Below are 24,007 nucleotides of genomic sequence, written 5' to 3' on the forward strand. Positions count from 1 at the left end.
TGCTGCAGATTGTCATGAATGCATCTGCAGTATCATCTGGTGGTGTGTTCACAGTATTACAGAAACAGAAGAACAGCTTTCACTTCCATCAGGTGGTTTGTGGTTTGTGTGAAATCTCTGCAGAGAAACATTCAGATGTGTTTCATTCTGACCAAAGTTTGTAACCTTTGCTGTCGACCACAGCTTGAACTGAAAAATGGATGCGGCATGAATTACTTTTGATTTTGATGATCAAACCTGACCTCATGAAACAGTTTTACATGGTGAAATATCAGCGTGCAGATGTAGCTACGCTTCACCCTGATCCAGGAAACGTGGTGATGTCATCGAGGTAAAGGCCACGAGAAGGAGGAAATATAACAGAATTATGCAGAAGTTACAGAGCGTAGAAAAGCATCTGACAACAACATGAACACTGAGAGAGATCTGATGCTGAATGCAGGAGGGATTAAATAGATAGAAAGCTGGAGACTGATGTTTATCTTCACATTATAAAAGTATATTCTATCACACAGGATAAAAACTATATATATATTTTAAATGGTTGCATCTATTTAAAATGTCAAAGCATGTGAATACACTTCTGTTTCAATGATTTCCTGTTTTCACATAATTTTATTTAAAGAGATATTTTCGCAATCCAAGTTACAAAGTGGTTTAAAAGGCAGCAAAATACACACATTATAAAATAACTGCATTATAAAAGAGAACAAATAAAAACAATTTGAGTAAAAAGCATTTAAATGTAAAAAACAAAAAGAAACATGTATAAATGTAATCAGTAGGATCTTAAAATCAGCTCTAAAACACACTGGGAGCCGGTGGAAAGAGGCTGAAACAGGAGCGATGTGTTTCTGTACAATCTGGAGTCATTTAGACAAATAAAAAGACTGATGCAGTGATCTAGACGTGAGGAGGGAGGGAGAAAGGAAGGAAGGAAAGGAGTAAGGAGGGAGGAAGGAAGGGAGGAAGGAAAGGAGTAAGGAGAGAGGGAGGAGGAAGGAAGGAAGGATGGAAGGGAGGAACGAGGGAGGGACGGAGGAAGGAAGGAAGGAAGGAAAGGAGTAAGGAGGGAGGGAGGAAGGAAGGAAGGAAGGAAGGGAGGGAGGGAGGGAGGAAAAGAGGAAGGAAGGGAGGGAGGAAAAGAGGAAGAAAGGAAAGGAGTAAAGAGGGAGGAAGGAAGGAAGGAAGGAAGGGAGGCAGGGAGGAAAAGAGGAAGGAAGGAAAGGAGTAACGAGGGAGGGACGGAGGAAGGAGGGAAGGAAGGAAGGAAAGGAGGAAGGAGGGAGGAAGGGAGGAAGGAAGGAAGGGAGGAACGAGGGAGGGACGGAGGAAGGAGAGGAGGAAGGAAGGAAGGAAGGAAAGGAGGAAGGAAGGAACGAGGGAGGGACAGAGGTAGGAAAGAAGGAAGGAAGGAAAGGAGTAAGGACGAAAAGAGGAAGGAATTTAGGAGAGAAGGGAGGAAGACACGAGGGTTAAATGACTATTAAATGAGACGAGAACAGGTTTGATGTGTTCCACTAGGAAACCAGCAGATGGCAGAATTTAACTGAAGAATCTGTTTGACATCCAGTCTTTGACATCATAAAGACATTCATTTAGTGCACTCAGCATACCAGAGTCTAAAGGAAGGTACATCTGTGTATCACCAGCAGAAAATGGAAAGAAACACCTGTTTTTAGTAACTTCAGTGGCTCTGTGATCCGGTTGCTCTTCACTGTGTTGATTCTTTAACATCATACAGTATATGTACAGTGGCCTGATTCATTTCTTTATTACTTAACTGAGTTACATGTTTGTTTGTTTTAAAGGTTGTTTAGTTTAAATAATTGTTTTCTTAAGTATTTAGATCTTGTCTTATACTCAAATGTTTGGGTGCATTCGGACCTGCGTCCTTAGACTATTTTCCCGCGACTATAAACTCCCCCAGGTGGGGTAGTTGTACAGTAGTCAAATTTCATTCTTCCAATTAATTAGTTTATTCTCCCCGCCCTCCATTTCTGCCACATGAAGCTTAAATTGGTAATAATAGTATTAATATTTGTAATAAATCTGTAAATTAAATTTTAATAGTCGTAGCAGTGGCGGTTAGAGGTGGAAGCAGAATGACTGTTTCCTGTCAGACCGGATGTGGATAAACTGTTGACCGGTCGGTTTTACTGCTCTTGTTTCTGTGTGATGGAGGATCAGAGATGAGTTTCTGTTTCTGCTGTGTGTCGTTTCTGTATCTGTCGAGCTGCAACAGAGAGAAGATCAACATAAAGATGATTAAACATATTTTCAGTTCACTCGTGTTGCATCTTCATCAGTCAGCGTCTCACATTTAAAAGAGCATTATGTTTATGTTAATGTTACAGTGATGAGGAACATGACATGGTGGTTCATGTCTTCCAGCTTTGTTTGTCTGTTACTTATGATAATATCTAAAAGGCCACTTCTTTTATTTTAAAGATATCTGGTGGAAAGTTGGGCCTTAGAGCAAGGAGCAATGTCGCCCTCTAGTGGCCTTTCTGAGGTTCTTCATATTTTGGGTTATGTTTGCTGAAAAATGGAAACACATTTTTCGTGGTAAAAAATGATTTATTAATATAGAACAGGCTCATTTACACCCAGACAGACTTTCACTGCTCACATTATAGAAAACAAAAAAAATTAAAAGGGAAATAAATGCTGTGAATATGCAGAATGAACATTGTATTGTACAGATGTGTATTGCTAAGTTATAAACAAATACATCAACAGGAGAAACAGTTCAGTTAAAAAACTATAATATTTTAGAATTAAGAATAATAAAGACTATCATAAAAAATAATATAATATACTAAAGTCCCACTGAAACAGTTTTGATTTCCAAAAGCATTTCTTTTTCTTTCTCTTTTTTCAACAAACCAACTTTCAGACATTTTTACAAAACTTTAAACCCGACAGAAGCAAAATGTTGACGTAACAAAATGCAGTTGTTACATTAGTTGTTCTCGGACGCTATGAGTTGCAGTAAGAAACACTTCTGATCATTCAGCTTGTGGAATGTGGATCCTCATTAGTTAGAGATGCATCTGTAAGAAGAAGCAAAATATAATTCATATATTATGTGTTTAACCAGAGATATATCTCTATAACATTTGGTTAAACTGTAAAACTGTAAATGTAGATGACAGCTCAGACTTTACCAGTTCTGTTGCCCATTGTTGGAAGATCAGGGAAGGTGTAACATGTGGCATCATTTTGGTTTGATTCACCTTTTAAAACATTTACACACAAACATTTATTATACACAACTACCTGACCTTTCACACTACAGGTATTCATACACTATTCTAACTTTTGAGCTGACTGTCAACATCAGTGACTGATTGGTTGATCTACTGTGAAGGTGAAACAGGTTTTAATAACAGGTGTGATGCTGTTTGGATGGTTTGTTTCTTGAAGCCTGGCGAAGAGTTAATGACACAATGAAAAGACAGTTAGCAGCTCTGTGAGGCTGTGAGCTAACATCAGACATCCCAACTCTCCCGGAAGTTCCCCGCATATTTATAGCGGCTCCCTGAGGCCCAAAAGTTGGATACAATAACCCAGAATCTGGAGTGAGTGACTGCGTGTGTGTGACTGTCCAAGTAGAAAGAGAAAGCGCCCTGATTGCTCTGTGTTGCTCAGTAGACCAATCACTCCCCGCCTTGGACCGAGACCAGAACCACCAGCTAAAACTTTGTATGCTGCATCTTAACTGACTCAGCCATCACAGTAAATAAGCCACACCTCTCAGTGATGACAGCAGTATTTCACAATTACAAGATAGTGAGTTACAAGATACTAAAGTCCATTTTTAAAATTCTGTACAGTGTGCGCTCTATCCCAAGAAACGCATAAAAAATACTTAAGTTTGGTGTCAAAGGTGGGAAAATATCTGATTATTTACCTGGGGAATCCACCATGCAGTATGTAGTGGAAGGTCCGCCAGAACTTTCCACACCTGCCAAAATGAAGCATCAAGATGATTTGATGATTTAAAAAAAGGAAAATAATGTTCATGTAGTGGATAAAACATCATCCTGTTGGTGTAAATGATATAAAACAGCCTTTGGGATGTGACTGTTTGTTATGGCTCCCATCTTTATTTGATTAAAGTAAGAAATTAAATTACACCTGAGGAACCAGGCAAGAAATTGTTTGTTGTGCATTGTATTCATTATTTTTTTTATTCAGATGATGAGAAGAGACTTTTAGAAGTTTCTCAGAGGCTGTGGAAGGAACAGGAAGGAAAATGCCAAAGTATAGCAGGTGTATTAATAGCCTGTTTTAAACTCTGAGACTGACTTTGATGCCATCTAGCTATAAAAAGAAATGTCTCATAAAATGATGTCACGTTGCACAGAGGTGTAGCATGACATCATCGTTGGTCACACAGAAAAACAAACAGCTTCTCTGATTTAAAATAGTTTCAGTTTTCATCTTTAAAGTGTAATGAGATAATTTTGTCTGTGTATGGAAGTGTAAGATGACAGGAAAAAAAAGGTTCTGAGATTATTATCTAAAGTCAAAATGTTAACATGAAAGTTGATGGTTTAATTTCATAATCTTTATTTATAAAATTCTAAAAAAAACTTTCCTAAAAGAGACATCAAGTAAGAAATATATTTAAAGTTTAAAAAAGCAAATAAACCATACTCTGAGTGAAGTGCCAGTAAATGTAAGGTTAATGTGTTTTTACTTTTTATTAAATACCATAGACATTAAATTTACGGGCATCTTTCTTATATTCATCAAAATTGAGTGTGATTGTAAATTTCCAGGTCAGACTTTATTTACCTCGTCTTTTAAATCTTCTCCAGGTACAGTAGGCGATGATGCTGATGGTGATGATGAAGACAGAGGTAAAAGCTATCCTCACCACCAAATGAAGAGTATTGTCTTTAAGAGCAAATGGAAGACAAAGTAAAAATGTAAAACAAACATAGTGCATCCCAACATTCATATTCAGTACAGGAGCCGGCTGCACCAGCTAATCATAAATCCATCACTAAGTTTATTTGTAAAGTTCTTCCTAAACTCTCAGTGACTAACATCTGTAGTGCCATCTAACAGAGTTGTTGGTTTAGGAAGTGTTCTTCACATTTCAAACGATCTCCTCAATGTTACGACTCAAGACTCGCCTGAATAATGTAAGGAACGATTTTAAACACAGCAGAGTTGAGTTTTCAGGAAAATCACCTTAAAGGAAAAAACATGTTAAACACATTAAATATGCTCCACTGATATATAGTACATATATAATTTGTATAATGACATACAGTGGATGTGTATCTACATGAAATTGATGGTTGCATCCTATTGGTTAGAGAAAATAAATATTTAACTTTTTTTTTCTTTTTGGGTTTCTTGACTTGGTGCAGAATAGACGAAATACATTAAACCTATATAACACTCTTATATCTCTACATCAGTCAGTTAATCAGTTTGTTTAATTACTTAATTTGAAGAGTTAATTACTTTATTGTTTAGTCCTTTAGTTATTTCAGATCTTTCACTCATTTTTCATCTCATCCATTTTCTTTTTGGGTTTCTTGATGTGACTCATGTGTTACAGTCATACCTTTGCCAGCAGATGGTGCTGATGCTGTAGAAGTTGTTGTAGACAATGATGTTTTTCCATCTGTGTAGAATAGAAATAATATATATCACAGGGCAGAAGATTTATTTTACTACACAACATTAAACCTCTGTAAGACTCTTATACCTGTGGATCTGTTTGTTTAATAACTGAATTTAAAGTGTTGATTACTTGATTGTGCGTCATGTTTTTCATTTTAGGCCGACTTGTTTCCTTTTTGAGTTTCTTCACTTACTTGTCACAGTCACACCTGCAGATGGTGCTGATGTTGTAGAAGTTGTTGTAAGTGATGTTGTTTTTTTACATTTTGTGCAGGATAGAGAAAATGTGTATTACAAGACAGAAAATCTATTTCACTACAGTTGTTCACTGAATGTCACAAAATGATTCACAGTATTTAAAATAGAAGGATGCTACTTTAATATTAGTGCTGAGTCATCATCAACAGTTCAAGCTCTATAAATAAAAACCATCTGAATGTTGAACATGTTGTGAACTCGACTTCTCACATAGAAACTTCAGTTTCACTTGAACACAGTGTTAAAAGTTTCCCAGGCTCTGATATCTCTGCATCTGTTTGATTAATAACTGCAGTTAAAATGTTTTCTGCTGTTTAGTTTGTTTTAGATCGATCAACTTTTAATCTGTTTGATTATTTAACTTTTACATCTGTTTCATCTTACTTTGTTTCTTTGTTGTAGTCGAAGTTGTTACTGCTGCTGTTTGTCTTCTTGTAGGTGTACGCACAGTTGCTGTAATCATAGTTGATGTTGGTGTTGTTGTTGTTGGCGTCCTATTTTCTTCTGTGTGAGATGGAGGAAATATAAACAGGGCAGCAGATTACATTTTACCACAGGAAGTCATGAAATCATGAATTGTGAAACAGGGAAACAGTTTTGTGGTGAGTTATAAACTCAGGACTTAAAGCAGTTGAATGTAGAAGAAACTGTTTGTTTCATTTGAAGCAGAATTAAACTTTCCTTCTTATTTGAACTGGTTATATTTGCTCTTGTTCAGCCTTGTGTGTCGTTATATTTCTGCATATAACTCTCTAACACCAGACTCACTGTTTCCTTCTGTTTCAGCCTTTATGCTAAGCTAAGCTAAGCTAAGCTAACTGACTGCTGGCTGCAGCTTCATGTTTAATGGACAGATATGAATGTGGTATCCATGTAAGGATGAAGGAGTACTGACATCTTTAACTTCAGTAACAGTAGTAATACCACCGTACAACATGTTCTCATAAAGAATCACAAGTAAAAATTATTATGGAGAAAAACACCATTCAATGTTATTATTGTTATTTTACATGAACAAGATGTTTATGTAAATATTTTACAGAATATAGAGACTGTAAAAAGTTTTCACTCTTAGAAGTTTTTTGACTCTGATCAACAGAAAATACTGATGTGTCAAAGTAACAACATCAATACAAAGTGATCTAAAGTCATTAATAATATAAAATATGTTTTATTTGTAAAACTGTATTTAAATAAATGTACTTAGTTACAATCCAACACTGACTGATCTTCTCTTCTCTCAGTAAGAAAGTAAAACATCTTGTTGCCAAGAAGGTCAGATTATTCCTTTTAAATAACTTCTCTGTGTTTTACCTGCCTTCATATCTTTGAGTTCTGGTCTCTCACCTCTCTTAGACGACTCACCTTTGGTCACTTTTAGATACACAGCTGGTTTTCCATCACAGAGGTACAGTCCAGAGTCAGCAGGCTGCAGGTTGGGAAACATCAACATTCTGGTTCCAGTTGAAACATGAAGCCTGATTGGTTTTTGTTTTCCACCAATCTCTCTGCTCCATGTTGGAACATGTGACCCTCCATCATCATGAGGACATGTCAGACTGATGTTGGACCTCTCTGTAGTTTGGAGTCTTTCTGTTCCTGTGAACAACAAACAAACAAAGTAAAAAGTAAGACATGTTTTATAACATGTCATCATAAATGTATTCAGGATAAAGTCAGCAGACACATGAATGAGTTTTGGTCCAAAACAAGATTTTCTTTAAGAAACTAACTTCTGTTTCTACAGTAAAGTGAAGAAGTGGTGAGGTCACTAAAAGTGCTCTGACTGTATTGATGTCTGACTTACAGCTGCACTAATATATCGGCCAACAGTGTTGAGCAGTAACACTACAGTAATATTACATTTACAGTAATGTGTAGTGTGATGGATTACTATCTGATATTCAGTAATTATATTACAGTTACTAATCACAGTAATCTGTTACTTGTACACTTGTTGGGTCGGCTGCTCGCTGCCTTACTGGGATTAATGGAGGAGTGATATCAGTTTGGTCACAGTTGACTTCCTACATGTGTTAAATAAAAAAGATGCAGATGTGACTGTGGAGGATTTGAGCTGTTCAAAGGAAACGTTGAGCTGACGGCTGAATAACAAAAGTAAGAAGTGAAACATCGCTTTGCTGCTGAGTAATAATTAATCTAATTACTTTTATCATTAACATAATCAGGAATTCATCAGTTTTCAAAAAGTTGAGCGCTGATATGATCTTATCAGAAAAACCAGAAACTTCAGAGCAGAGATGTCACAGATATATAAACTGTTGGTTTGAGGCAGAATTAAAAACCTTTAACTATGAAGCAGCTCATTCTACATAAACGTTATTAGTTCCTAAAAGTTTTAGATCAAATGATTTAATTGAGGTGTTATATTTCCTGTGACTCTACATGAACAAGATGAGCTGCTACTTTAAAGGAAAATTAAAAAAACATTTTAGAGTAACTATATAAATACTACTAAATATACTATAAATACATTTTTCTTCATTGATTAAAATGTTTTTACTAATTCACCACAAAGTAAAGCACATCACATAAAATAAAAATAAAATGACAAACAGAAAAATACACAAATAATCGTAACAAGAAATTAATTATTCCAGCCAGTGATGGAATAATGTAATCATAGTAATAAATAATCATGATATTAAGTCTGACAGTATATTTATTATTGAAGTTAAAACCACATTTACCTCTGAAATGCAGCATTTCATTAATAAGTTAATGTTTGTATTCAATCAAAGTTTAGAGAAAGAAAAGTTGAGCTCAGAGACTCTGAAACAGGAAGAGAAAGCAGAACAACTTTAACAGAGTCTGATGTTACCTGATGGGATCACCGTCAGTTCAGCAGCTGGTTCATTATTACAGTAATATGTTCCAGAGTCTGAGACAGACAGACTGGAGATGATCAGTGACTTATCTAGTAATGAACTGTATCGTTTCTGGGGATCGTTGAATCTTTGGTCTTTGTCTCCATCAGTTTCTAATATATCAACTTTGCTTCCTTTAATCTCTCTGCTCCACGTCACTTTACCCTCCACAGGGTGAGGACAACGCAGAATGGTCCAGTCTCCCTCCATGTCTGGTTGATAGTTTATTTCTGAAAAAGAAACACAGTTTATAATAAATAAATATTTTCAGACTGTCAGCATTTCTAGTTTTATAATGAACTCAAAGATAGTTTCTCATCAGAATCACATTTAGCTGTTGAGTGTTACCTTTGTTATTTTATTTATTTATTTATTTATGTATTTCTACAAACTAGGGTTGTGAGATATGACGATACATATATATTTTCTGACCCTTTATTTGACAGTAGAGAGACAGGAAATAACAGGAGAGGGGGGTGTGACATGCAGAAACGACGACCGTTTGTTTTAAATAACATTCATAAATTCCTGTTGGGATGTAAAAAAAAAAAAAAAAAAAAAAAAAACTCCACGGTCTTCTACCGAACCCGGGGTGGTTGTGTGTGTTGAGCCTGCTGCTTCTCCGTTGCGGCTCCGAGAGAGAAAAGAAACTGAGATGTCAGAGTGGAGCAACTTGAACTTGTGAGTTATGGTCTAACTAGTCTCCGTCCACTTATTCAATGTGCTTAAATATGTTTAATATTTCAGAAAAACGCTCTATTTTAGTCAATGTGTCAGCTTCTATTTTTGCTGGACATGGGAGCACGGTGCATCAATCACACGGAGCAGATCGTGCGGGACAGGAAATCGTGTACAAAATAAAACACTGGGTTAATTTTCAAAATAAAATGCAGCATGTTTACGGCGGATCATATTTCCCTCACTACAGGTCCGAGGTTTAGATATAAAGTTTATTGTGACTTTGCTACTGCTGGGGCTAACAAAATAATAATAATAATAATAATAATAATAATAATAATAATAATAATAATAATATAGTAATATCAGCATTCTGGGGATATAAGCTGTATTATTACTCATGTTGACAATAATTTGTTGACAAAATAAATGGTAATTTCATATCACTTTCACCTACAGGACACACAGATAAGTAGTTAGCTTTCTATTAGCACTTTATTTTTTAATTTTACATTAATTTCCATATTGTGTAAAGGACCGGAAAAAAAAATTTCGGCACGCACATGCTGCCCTTTTCTGACTTTGAGCCTCTGTCTATAATCATGTGCACGTCCCTGCTCTTCAGTATCTGGATGATTAACTGTGAGACCAGATTAGAAGACACATATGTGGCTACACCTCTTCCTCTTGCACCTCTGTCAACTGGATGTGAGACTCTGAGGATCTCAGCTTTGTGTTCATCTGAACAGGACCAGGTTTCACACTGAGTGAGTAGAAATAAATTGAGAGACTAAATGTGTATTATATCTGTATGAGGTTACAATGTCATTGTAACACTTTTGGTTTATGGTGCCACAGGATTTGATTTAAATGTAAAAAATGTGCAGTTGCTCAAAAAAGGTTGAAAAACACAGTTTTTAACACCATCCAGTTTGATATTTAGGGTTTAAGAATAAATCATCACTGACCAGGAAAACCATTTAGAGGGCATAAAAAATACCAAATAGATAATCAACACGATTAAACACACAGAAACCAACAAAGTTCATAACAGAAACACACAAGACCAGCCTATTGAGCCCATGACCAAGGTTTGGTGAATAGATTAAAGTAAATCAGCTCTGAGTTTGGTCTGCTTCATTGAGAAGACATTAATGTGGCTCAAAAACAAAAACTGCATTCATACATTATGTCAGGTGAAGTACATTATTTATATAATTAAGGCTGCTGCTACAGCTGTCACATAGTTCACAGCAAATATTACCAGTGAGTCTGTTGAAGATACAGTATCTCACAAAAGTGACTACACCCCTCACACCCCTTCAAATATTTTATTCTATCTTTTCATGGGTCAACATTATAGAAATGAACCTTTGATATAAGTTAAAGTAGTGAGTGTACAGCTTCTATAGCTTATAGATTTACTGTCCTCTGAAAATAATTCAACACAGTCATTAATGTCTAACAGCTGGCAACACAAGTGAGTACAGCTCACAGTGAACATGTCCAAATTGTGCCCACTTGTGTCGTCGTCCCTCCCTGGTGTCATGTGACTCGTTAGTGTTACAAGGTTTCAGGTGTGAATGGGGAGCAGGGCTGTTAAATACTCTGGATATTCAACATGGCGCCTCATGGCAAAGAACTCTGAGGATCTGATAATGGCGGTGTTGAGTTATTTTCAGAGGACAGTAAATCTATACTGCTATACAAGCTGTACACTCACTGCTTTAACTTATATCAAAGTTTCATTTCTAAACTATGACACAAAACATCAGTTAAACTCTGTATGAAGAAACTGAGTTTTACCTTCAGACTATGATATGAACGATACTTAAAACACTAGAAACTACAGACTTCATACTTTGTGTCTGCTGCTTTCTTACAGCCTGAAAACAGCAGTGAAAATAAAGATTAAACATTATTATTAAACATTATTATGATGAGAGATACATTCTTACCTGCTGTCACATTACAGGCCAGCAGTAAGGCCAACAGGCAGCTGTAGATGTTCATCCTCCAACACACTGAACCAGATTGAAGAGATAGTCAGTGACCACAGTTTCTATTTCTATCTGAGAGAGGAAGAGAAACTCAACTTCAGACACTGGTCTGTCACTTCTGAAAAGTCTTTTTCTGTTTGTGGTTAATGAACGCTGTTTCCTGTGTCAGAATAAAGTGTGATCATGTTCACCACGTTCCTCAAATGACCTTATTACATGTTAGTGATTGTCATTGAAAAGAGGTGGACTCAACAGAGCTGAAGGAAACAGTCTTTATTTCTGGGATGTGTAACAAAATCCAAAAGAGCAGTGCTGAACAAACTAACTAGGATCCAACAAAGACTGAAGAGAAAAATAAGACTTAAATACTAACAGAACTAACGAAGGAATGGAGAACATGTGACCAGACATAAGTGCAGACTGTGAGCTGATTGGCTGGGAGGACACTGGAGACAGAGCAGGACTGATGAGACTGATGCAGGACAGTGGAGAGAAAAATGGACTGAGGAGGAACACAGAAATAAACTGAAAATAAAAACCTAGAAACATGAAAAAACTAAATGACATTTTAGGTCCTTTTCACAGTTTTAACCAAAGTGGTTTTTGTGCCTAACCCAGACCAATGGTGTTAAATGAGACGTGAAAAGGTTAAAATACAGAATTAAATAGTTATATCACCCACATGCAAAATTTGAAAGAGGAAAGTTATGCTATCGGCACACAGGTTGTGAGACTGGGTTGACTGTATATAATCAACTAAGGACAGGTGGACATTTGTCATCAGTTAAAGAAAGTGGAACAAGAATTCAACCCTGTTGGATATTAGACACAAGTGTAGAGACTTCTAGTACCAGAGTCCAGGTGTCACAACATACATTAAAAACACAAAAAACAAGAATACACTCATCTTTAAGTTACATGAGATCAAGTTCAACAGCAACCATGAATCATGATTTAGAGGAAGTTAAAACTGTTTCCTGCATGACAAACCTCTGGGTGGTGCAGCTGGTGGTTTTGGGTGGGGGGGGGTACATTATTGATGCTGTAGATTGTCATGAATGCATCTGCAGTATGATGTGGTGTCATCAGAGAGTACGTACTGGCACATATGGCAGTAGCATGAAAAGCCTTTAATGTAATCAGTAGGATCTTAAAATCAGCTCTAAAACATACTGGGAGCCGGTGGAAAGAAGCTGAAACCGGAATGATGTGTTTCTGACTCTGAGCACTTGCAGATCTTGAGTCTAGATTCTTTCTTTCTAGACACGAGGTCTTAGTGTCCGGTCTTGATTAAAGGATCTATTTTCACTGTCTACTTTTCTCTCTTTAGAGCACTTTTACACCTCGTCTCTGTTCTCTCTCATGCAGGAGTCATCAGAGCCCTGAAGCTCCACACTGCCCCTTCACATAATGGAGCAGCTTACTGTTCACTGCTGTATTCAAAGTTCATTAATATTATATTTATCATGTTTGCAAATTGCACCTAATTCAACACTGCACTCCATTTCTTGTCCAGCAACACCCTCTCCAAGTCTAGAGTAGATTTGATGAACAGAGCAAGAAATACACAAAGGACATACATACATGAATACAGACAGATTCACTCTGTTAGTAGATAAATAAGCTTTACTGACCCAACCTTCTAGTCCAGAACATGAGGAACCTCAGTTTAGTGCAGACCAGATGGACTTTATAACAATAAGTAAAATTCAGCATTTATTTTTTGAAATAATTAAACAGTAACAACTTTATATTTGCTAGCTGCTGCTTCACATGAATATGTTGAGACTCACTGGGTGACCACATGTTTCAAGACTCTCACAAAGAGACCTTAAAAACTCAGCTGTTCAGACTTGGTATCATACTGGGCATAGCATCGAACATCACATGGTTAAAACACAGGACTGCTTAATTTAATCAATGTACAAATATTGATTTGATTTAATATTGTTCAGATTGTTGAGTCTGCCAGTCAGCCATGGACTGGCAGACCGGGATGGTGATCCCCATTTTAAAAAAGGAGGACCGGAGGGTGTGCTATCAGGGATCACACTACTCAGCCTCCCAGGTAAAAGCTGATGCCAGGCTGCTGGAAAGGCTCCGGCTGATTGTCGACCCTCTGATTGGACAGTGGACCAGCTCGTCATCCTGCAGGGATACTGGAGGGGTCATGGGAGTTCACACATCCAGCTGGTGGGAGGAGAGAGTCCAGTTTGGGGACCTCAGGATTGCTTCTCTGCTTTTTGTGGTTGATGTCGTTCTGTTGGACTCTACAGGTGAAGACCTCCAAAAGTTTAAATATCTCGGGGTCTTGTTCACAAGTGAGGGTAAGATGGAGCATGAGATCGACAGGTGGATGGGTGCAGCATCGGGTGTTGCACCAGACTGTCCTGGTGAAGAAAGAGCTGAGCCTGAAGGCGGTCTACGCTCCAATCCTCACCTATGGTCACGAGCTTTTGGTAGTGACCGAAAAAATAACAGCACGGATACAAGCGTCTGAAATGAGTTTCCTCCAGAGAGTGTCTGGGCTCAGCCTTAGAGATTGTTGAGTGCTATTGTTATGTCTGTTCATAGTTGGCTATTGTATAACCACACTGTTAAATTGATGTTAGTATCACCGACGTTACATCCTGTAACCAGACCTTGCATGCAACTGACATCTTCTTAATGCAACACCTTTACACCACACACACTGGCCTTACACACAGAACCACACACCTTGCTTCTAGCAGCACATGCGGTTTTAAGACATCACACGGTCTGGTCTTTTTTCTGTGTAACCTCCTTTATCGGCCTTATTGCTATTCTCACACACACACACACACACACTTTCTTTTCTCATATCAACTAAAGATGGCATTTTAAAATAAAGTGCATTACAGAAAGGTTTTGATTGTGCTTCTTAAATAAAGTGTTTAGTTTTAGATACAATAAAAATATTATCCTTTTCTACTTTTACTTAACTTAAACTTAGACCTTAAACTTGGGAGCACTCTGGTGGTTGAATGTGTGAATATTTTGTTGATCAAAAATTACGTTCATACCTAAATACTTCTGTTTAATACAAAGTATCCATTAAGACTAATATTACTGCATTAAATCAAAGTTAAGCCTACCTTTGGTAATTATTTAAGTAATTTACATTTTCATATTGTGCATAATATGGCTATGATTTTAAAAACACAGGATAAAAACTATATATTTTAAATAGTTACATCTATTAAAAATGTGAAAGCATGAAAACACACTTCTGTTTCAATGATCACTATTTTATTTATAGAGATATTTTCACAATCCAAGTTACAAAGTGGTTTAAGAGGCAGCAAAATACACACATTATAAAATAACTGCATTATAAAAGCAAACAAATAAAAACAATTTGAGTAAAAAGCATTTCAATGTAAGAGAAAAAACAACTAAATTTAAAGGAGATAAAAGCAATTCAAGGCAAATTAAAGGCTCTCTGATAAAAGTATGTTTTATGAAGGGACATAAAAGAGGAACAGACAAAAGAACGAGGATCTCAAAGTACGTACTGGCACATATGGCACTAGAAGGTCTGAGATATAGCTGAGAGAGGCCATGAAGAGTCTTTAATGTAATCAGTGGGATCTTAAAATCAGCTCTAAAACACACTGGGAGCCGGTGGAAAGAGGCTGAAACAGGAGCGATGTGTTTCTGTACAATCTGGAGTCATTCAGATAAATAAAAAGGCTGATGCAGTGATCTAGACGTGAGGAGATAAAAGCATGTAAAATTATCTGTGTGTCTTTAATTCAATTTAATTATTTTTTTTGAAACATTTCTAAGATGATAAAGACAAGATTGGAAATGTTTTGTGGAGTGCTGCTCAAAACTTAAATGACTATTAAATGAGACGAGAACAGGTTTGATGTGTTCCACTAGGAAACCAGCAGATGGCAGAATTGAACTGAAGAATCTGTTTGACATCCAATCTTCGACATCATAAAGACATTCATTTAGTGCACTCAGCATACCAGAGTCTAAAGGAAGGTACATCTGTGTATCACCAGCAGAAAATGGAAAGAAACACCTTGTATCTGAATAATATGTCCGATGGGAAGCATGTAAGAAAAATAAGACCTCTGAGACACACCATACTTTATAGATGAAACTGAAGGAACAGAGACCCTCTGTAAATCTAATCTACTGTTGTACCAGATAACCCCCCCACACACCCCCCCCCCAACACACAATTAATATGAATGATATTTACAGTTACATCATCAGCTGATTTAAGTGGTTCCAGTGTAACAACTCACTCAATAGTTTTGTAGAAATAAAACCAAAAGCAGGAACATTAAATGAGTTGTTGGCTAAATGAAGAGACGTCATCAATATAAATTTAGCTCTAAACTCAGATAAGTTTAGTCAACATGAAAAAGAGAGAAAGTGTTTAGCTGAGCAGGTCGACCACCAGACATCTGTGAGGAAACAAGAAGAAACAGCAGGAGCGTCTCAAACTGTTCACAACAGCAAATCTAAAAACTCTCATGGTTCAAACAAGTTTCTCAACTTTGATGAAACCTTAAGGATTTATATTATTCTTTACATTGTTTCCTGGTTGATCAGTTTATCATCAATAATATCTGTAATAAATCTGTAGATGGTGGCAGGATGGCTCGCTTCCCACCCCTCCCCCTTTCCTTTCCGGTCTGATCCACATCAGGTGCGGCTCCGCGGCGCTGATTGAGGGGCGGAGCCGCCGGTACTTTACCTGCACAGGTGATCTGTGCTCCGTTTGGCTCCTTAGTCTCCCTCGGGGCTGGCGTCCAGTCTGAACCGTGTGGTCGATGTTTGCCGGATCCCCTCACTCTCTCTGGAGTCGGTGTCGCTCTGCTGGCTGCTGGCTGTGTTGGTCCTCTCTCCTCAGGTCTGTTCAATCAACTTATCGGCAGCTGTAACTCTGCTCGCTGGCTGGACGCTAATATTCACTTTTCTTGGTCTCAGCAGTGTTAAACTGTGGCTGCTGCTCTCCCTCCTCTCTGTCGGGGAGGCTGTGCTGATGGTCTGCGGTATGTGGTCTGTTCAGGTTACACCTTTTCATTCATGGATTGATAAACATGTTTAATTTCTATTGTCTGTGTGCTTTACAGGCACATTGTGAGCCTGGCTGTGCGGTGCACCGGGACTCCTGCTGCTGTGTCTTCAGGTCTCGTGTCTGGACTGTTTGGGAGACTCAGGTCTGGTGACTGGTGCCGGTTTGTTTTAATGGTTTGTTTTTTTGTATAAATATCTATTTTTATACTCAAATCACTATCTGTGTCTGGGTACATTCAGACCTGCGTCCTTAGACTATTTTCCCGCGGGCGAAACTCCCCCAGGTGGGGTAGTTGTACAGTAGTCAAATTTCATTCTTCCAATTAGGCCTAGATTATTCCCCCCGCCCTCCATTTCTGCCACATGAAGCTTAAATTGGTAGTAATAGTAGTAATATTTGTAATAAATCTGTAAATTAAGTTTTAATAGTCGAAGCAGTGGAGGTTAGAGGTGGAAGCAGAATGACGGTTTCCTGTCAGACCGGATGTGGATAAACTGTTGACCGGTCGGTTTTACTGCTCTTGTTTCTGTGTGATGGAGGATCAGAGATGAGTTTCTGTTTCTGCTGTGTGTCGTTTCTGTATCTGTCGAGCTGCAACAGAGAGAAGATCAACATAAAGATGATTAAACATATTTTCAGTTCACTCGTGTTGCATCTTCATCAGTCAGCGTCTCACATTTAAAAGAGCATTATGTTAATGTTAATGTTACAGTGATGAGGAACATGACATGGTGGTTCATGTCTTCCAGCTTTGTGTCTGTTATAATATCTCAAAGGCCACTTTGATTTTAAAGATGTCCGATAGAAAGTTGTGCTTTGGGACAAGGAGCGATGTCGCCATCTAGTGGCCTTTCTGCGACACTTTATTTTTTAGGTCATGATTCTTGAACAGTGGAGACACTTTTCATGGTTAAAACTGATTTATTAATAGAGCAGGCACATTTACACCTAGACAGACATTCACTGCTCACTTTGATCAACTTTAAACAACGTTGAATTTTTATTTGGATGAGTCTTAAAAAAAGTTATGATTTTCTATAATTTGAGTTAAGTGCTGCTATGAGTCCTAAATCCACATTTAGACGACATGTTCACATAAACTTTAAACCTTCCTGATTCATTTGACCACATCTCACCAATAAGTGGCGCTAAAGCAACATAATGAATTAAAATGACATCAATTATTTTGTCTCAATTTTCTTTTTTTATTTTACATAAAATATGAATAGATTTCCTGAGTTTAAAATATCATCTGACTAGTTTTTCAGATTAAGATCTTTCAGGTCATTCACCTCTTGTCCAGGTAGTCACGGTGATGCTGATCATGATGATTAAATAAAGCGTTACGATCACCACACGAACAGGAATTTGCCACAAGTGAGTCGAGGCTGGAAGACAAGAAACACTTTCTTCAAACTCTGAAAACATATCTTCATCTTTCTTGACTTGCTTGTTGCAGACAGTGATGTTGTTTTAAAGGCTGAAACAATAGTAATATATTTCCTTACATGCATGTATTTAATTTTTCTTTCTGAGAATTTGGATGAGAATAAATATGAAGCTATAAATAAATGAAGAGATTTGATCTTTATAATCAGAGTCTGATGTTACCTGATGGGATCACCGTCAGTTCAGCAGCTGGTTCATTATTACAGTAATATGTTCCAGAGTCTGAGACAGACACGTGTTTAATGTGCAGCGACTTATCTGCTGATGCAGAATATCGTCTCTGAGGATCATTGAATCTTCTGTCTGTGTTTCCATCAACTGCAAATACATCAACTTTGCTTCCATTAATCTCTCTGCTCCACGTCACTTTACCCTCCACAGAGAAAGGACAAGACAGAGAGACCAACTTCCCCTCCTCCACTATTATTTCTGCAAAAAGAGAATTTTTAAATAAGAGTTCACATTTAAGAGTCAAATGTAAAGATTTCATAATGAATAAAAACCTTCAAGCTTCAAACCCAGAATGTAACAAAACCTCAGTAGTTTAATGAAGATTAACTTTAAGACAATAAAACAGTTAAAAGCACATTAAATAAATGCAGTGAAAACTAGTTCCTGTTGTGTTGTAGTTGAAGGTTTCTGTGTGTGATGGTTCATATTAAGGGTTTAGGTTTGGGGACATTTTCTATCTGACAGCCAACACAGTTGTGTATGAGCTCATCACTTCTCTTCCTGCTCACATGCACATAAAGAGTCTGTTCACTGTTCTCAACATGTATTTGCTGAGCTGCCTGAAACTGGACTGGTCTTCATAACTCTGAGACCAAAATTAATATTTTAAATTGACAGTAAATATAACAGAACTACTACTTTCAGGTTTCTTTGTGACTTACTTGTTGGAGTCATATCTGAGTCTGCTGATGTAGAAGCTGTTATAGGAGCTGATGTTTTACCTTCAGTGCAGAATAGAGAGAATATATATTACAGGACAGAAAATCTATTAACTACAGCTCACTGTTTACTGAATGTCACAAAATGATTCACAGTATTTAAAAATGGACGATTCTACTTTAATATTTGTCATCAGTTCAAACTCTATAAATAAAACCACTTGAATGCTGAACATGAGCTCTGATCTGATCTCTGCATCTGTTTTAACATCTGCAGTTAAAATGTTTTCTGCTTTTTGTTTTAGATCGATCAACTTTTAATCAGTTTTATTATTTAATATTTATTTCTGTTTCATCTTACTTTGATTCTTTGTTGCAGGCGTAGTTGTTGGTGTTGTTGGCATTTGTCTTGTGGTTGGTGGCTTCCTCTTTTCTTCTGTGTGAGATGGAGGAAATATAAACAGAACAGCAAAATACATTTTACCACAGGAAGTCATGAAATCATGAATTGTGAAACTGGGTTAAAGGTGAAGACCAGTTTTGTGGTGAGTTATAAACTCAGGACTTAAAGCAATTGAATGTAGAAGAAACTGTTTGTTTCATTTGAAGCAGCATTAAACTTTCCTTCTTATTTGAACTGGTTATATTTGCTCTTGTTCAGACTTGTGTGTCGTTATATTTCTGCATATAACTCTCTGTAACACCAGACTCACTGTTTCCTTCTGTTTCAGCCTTTATGCTAAGCTAAGCTAAGCTAAGCTAAGTGACTGCTGGCTGCAGCTTCATGTTTAATGGACAGATATGAATGTGGTATCCATGTAAGGATGAAGGAGTACTGACATCTTTAACTTCAGTAACAGTAGTAATACCACCGTACAACATGTTCTCATAAAGGATCAGAAGGAAAAATTATTATGGAGAAAAACACCATTCAATGTTATTATTGTTATTTTACATAAAGAAGATGTTTATGTAAATATTTTACAGAATATAGAGACTGTAAAAAGTTTTCACTCTTAGAAGTTTTTTGACTCTGATCAACAGAAAATACTCTGATGTGTCAAAGTAACAACATCAATACAAAGTGATCTAAAGTCATTATTAATATAAAATATGTTTTATTTGTAAAACTGTATTTAAATAAATGTACTTAGTTACAATCCACCACTGACTGATCTTCTCTTCTCTCAGTAAGAAAGTAAAACATCTTGTTGCCAAGAAGGTCAGATTATTCCTTTAAATAACTTCTCTGTGTTTTACCTGCCTTCAATAAAATGACTAACAGAAAAATACACAAATATTTAAGTAACAAGAAATTAATTATTCCAGCCAGTGATGGAATAATGTAATTATAGTAATAAATAATCATGATATTAAGTCTGCAGTATATTTATTATTGAAGTTAAAACCACATTTAGCTTTGAAACGCAGCATTTCATTAATAAGTTAATGTTTGTATTTAATCAAAGTTTAGAGAAAGAAAAGTTGAGCTCAGACTCTGAAACAGGAAGAGAAAGCAGAACAACTTTAACAGAGTCTGATGTTACCTGATGGGATCACCGTCAGTTGAGCAGCTGGTTCATTATTACAGTAATATGTTCCAGAGTCTGAGACAGACAGACTGGAGATGATCAGTGACTTATCTGATAATGAACTGTATCGTCTCTGAGGATCATATAATCTTTCCACTCTGTAACCATCAGTTGCTAATATATCTACTTTCCTTCCATTAATCTCTCTGCTCCACGTCACTTTACCCTCCACAGGGTGAGGACAAAATAGAAAGGTCCAGTCTCCCTCCATGACTGGTTGATAGTTTATTTCTGAAAAAGAAACACAGTTTATAATAACTAAACATTTTCAGACTGTCAGCATTTCTAGTTTCATAATGAACTCAAAATTAGTTTTTCATCAGAATCACATTTAGCTGTAAAGTGTTAACTGTGTGCACTTTTCTTTTTAGAGAATTGTCTTGGTAACAAACTAGGGCTTTGAGATATGACGAGATATAGATATAGATATAGATAGATAGATAGATAGATAGATAGATAGTGTGACGAGAGAAAAGCGTCAGTTTCATTTTTAAATATTTTTTCTGACCTTTATTTGACAGTAGAGAGACAGGAAATAACAGGAGAGGGGGTGTGACATGCAGAAAGGTCTGGCGACCGGGACTCGAGCCGTGGTCCGCTGTGTACGTGACATGTGCTCTTAACCACTCGACCACCTGCTCGCCACCGCTTCATATTCTACTCTCTGGATTGTATCATCAAATCACAAAAGTTCTTCATCAGAGTCAGAATCACATTTAGCTGTCGAGTGCTAACTGCTAATCATGAAACATGAAGACCTTAAAGCATCACTTCACTTTAACCGTCTGACTTCACACAGATTCACACCATCAGTAAATGTGTCAAGGAATTAATTCAAACAGTAGCTCTTCAGTATCTGGATGATTAACTGTGAGACCAGATTAGAAGACACATATGTGGCTACACCACTTCCTCTTGCACCTCTGTCAACTGGATGTGAGACATAGTCGGTACGTTTAATTTCATTGTTAGATATTTTGTTAGTAAACCAAGTTTCTGATAATGTAATGACAAGTTTATACTGTTCAACTCTCATTGAAGGAAATACATTTTAGCTAGAAGACTTCTAATATTCATATTAATTCTTTTCAGTCCTTTAACACCATCCACTTTGATAAGGTTTAAGAATAAATCATCACTGACCAGACGTAGACGTAATCTGAGATCAGAGGAAATAATTTGTAGGGCACAAAAATACCAAATAGATTATTAATATGATTAAACACACAGAAACCAACAAAGTTCATAACAGAAACACAGAGACCAGTCTATTGACCCCATGACCAAGGTACTAAAGCAAATCAGCTCTGAACTGGAGCTTTACAGGAGAGTTCATGGAGGATCTTTAATTTATCCTGAAACTGGAGCAGATTTATCAGGAAGGGACTGGATCTGTCGTTTGGGTGGACAGGATTGCGATGTTCCCTCTAGATAGCTGCTGGTGTGGCAGAGTTGTCTTTTCCCAGAAGCTGAGGGATCAGACCGGTGTCATAGCAAGGTAGTTAGCCCTGCCAGAGTTTGTATCCCCTGGCAGCGGGAGATATATAGTCTGAAATAATCTGTATCCCCCCGTAACTTCAGCTAGGAAAGTTATTTGTGTTATGAAAAGTGTGTGTGTATGTGTGTATATGTATATGTATGTATATATATATATAGTAAATGCAATAGGCTACATGATATCATGATGATTATTATCTTCACCCTTAAGTGAGGTGTAAATCTTATCAACCAGGGATTTATTATCCTTTTCAAGTTGTTTGACCCGGTAGAGAAATCACTCAGATTTAATCTGACCCGTTGTTCCAGTCGTGACACATGATTCCCCAACATGGATAAAGATCTCAATGCTGCTCAAAGTGTCAAAGTTAGTCATGAAATCCAGTTTAACCTGATGGATGGTATCATAAGGATTTCATCTGGATTTTATCCTTTTATCAATTCTTGTAAACTTCTTTGAAAAGCAATAATAAAGATGTCCCTTAATCAAGCCAGTCGCGCCAGTTATAAAGTAACTAGATTCGTAGATGCACCACATTCATCACTGAAAAACATTATTATTAAACATTATTATGAGAGATAAATTCTTACCTGCTGTCACATTACAGGCCAGCAGTAAGGCCAACAGGCAGCTGTAGATGTTCATCCTCCAACACACTGAACCAGACTGAAGAGATAGTTAGTGACCAGTTTCTATCTGTGAGAGCAACAGGAACTCAACTTCAGACACTGCTGTCATTTCCGAAGTCTTTTTCTGTTTGTGGTTAATGAACGCTGTTTCCTGTGTCAGAATAAAGTGTGATCATGTTAAACATGTGCACCTCCAGTGTTAGAAAGTACCTCAGCGAGCCTTATAACATGTTGGTGATTTTCATTGAAAAGAGGTGGACTCAACAGAGCTGCAGGAAACGGTCTTTATTTCTGGGATGTGTAACAAAATCCAAAAGAACAGCGCTGAACAAACTAACTAGGATCCAACAAAGACTGAAGAGAAAAATAGGACTTAAATACTAACAGAACTAACGAAGGAATGGAGAACATGTGACCAGACATAAGTGCAGACTGTGAGCTGATTGGCTGGGAGGACACTGGAGACAGAGCAGGACTGATGAGACTGATGCAGGACAGTGGCGACTAACAAAAACTACATCAAATTAATCTGATCTGAGTCCAGTATTCACTCTCCTTTAGCTTCAGTTCGAACCCACTCTTTATCTCATTGCCATTGAAAGATTAACAAGCAGTTCAAATAAACTCAAACTGAATCAACTCAGTGATAGAAAGCTGATCTGTGGTAAATGCAGTTAGAAACAGTGACTGATGTTTAGCAAAGAAACAAAAAGAAATTTAACCACTGAAAGAAAAAAAACTGAACAGTGAGAGCTGCCCAACAAAACCAAACCACCACCTTCTGGGGGAACGCAGTCAGAGACATATTTAGACGTTTGTGGTCTTCAGCAGAACATTACAGCCGTCTAAATATATCTCTATATATATCAAACTTCTTAACCAGAAACGAATGTATGTGATGGTTTTGCGTATGGAAATGAAATTGTGTATTATGACTCCAGATAGTGTGTGGATGTATGAGTGTCTGTGATGGAGTGGTGGGATGTGTGACTGAACCTATATTCATGACGGAATGAATGTTTTGGTAGGTTGCCATGGTGATGTGGAGAGGGTGATGAATGCCTGTGTGAATGCTTTGATGGGGGGGGGGGTGTATGGCGGTACATGAGTAGGATCTTCCAATGTCACTTTGCGTTTGTTCCATCACTGTCTTTTTACCGTACGTTTGTATTGCATGTTGTTTTTTATTGTATGTTATTTATGCAACACTTGTCCCTGTCTCCAAGATAAATTTCTCCCTAGGGAGACCAAAAAAAAAAGTAAAAAAGTATCCTAATCCTATATCTGACCACACTGATACCGAAGTCACGTTGTCATGATGGTGAACTACCACTTGAATACAATGAATGCAAGAAGGCCACAAAAACAGCTGGGTTGAAGCTTCATGGCTTTATTTGTTTTACATTAATTGTCT

This window comes from Scomber japonicus, chromosome 15 (genome assembly GCF_027409825.1).
Source record: "Scomber japonicus isolate fScoJap1 chromosome 15, fScoJap1.pri, whole genome shotgun sequence".
NCBI lineage: Eukaryota > Metazoa > Chordata > Actinopteri > Scombriformes > Scombridae > Scomber > Scomber japonicus.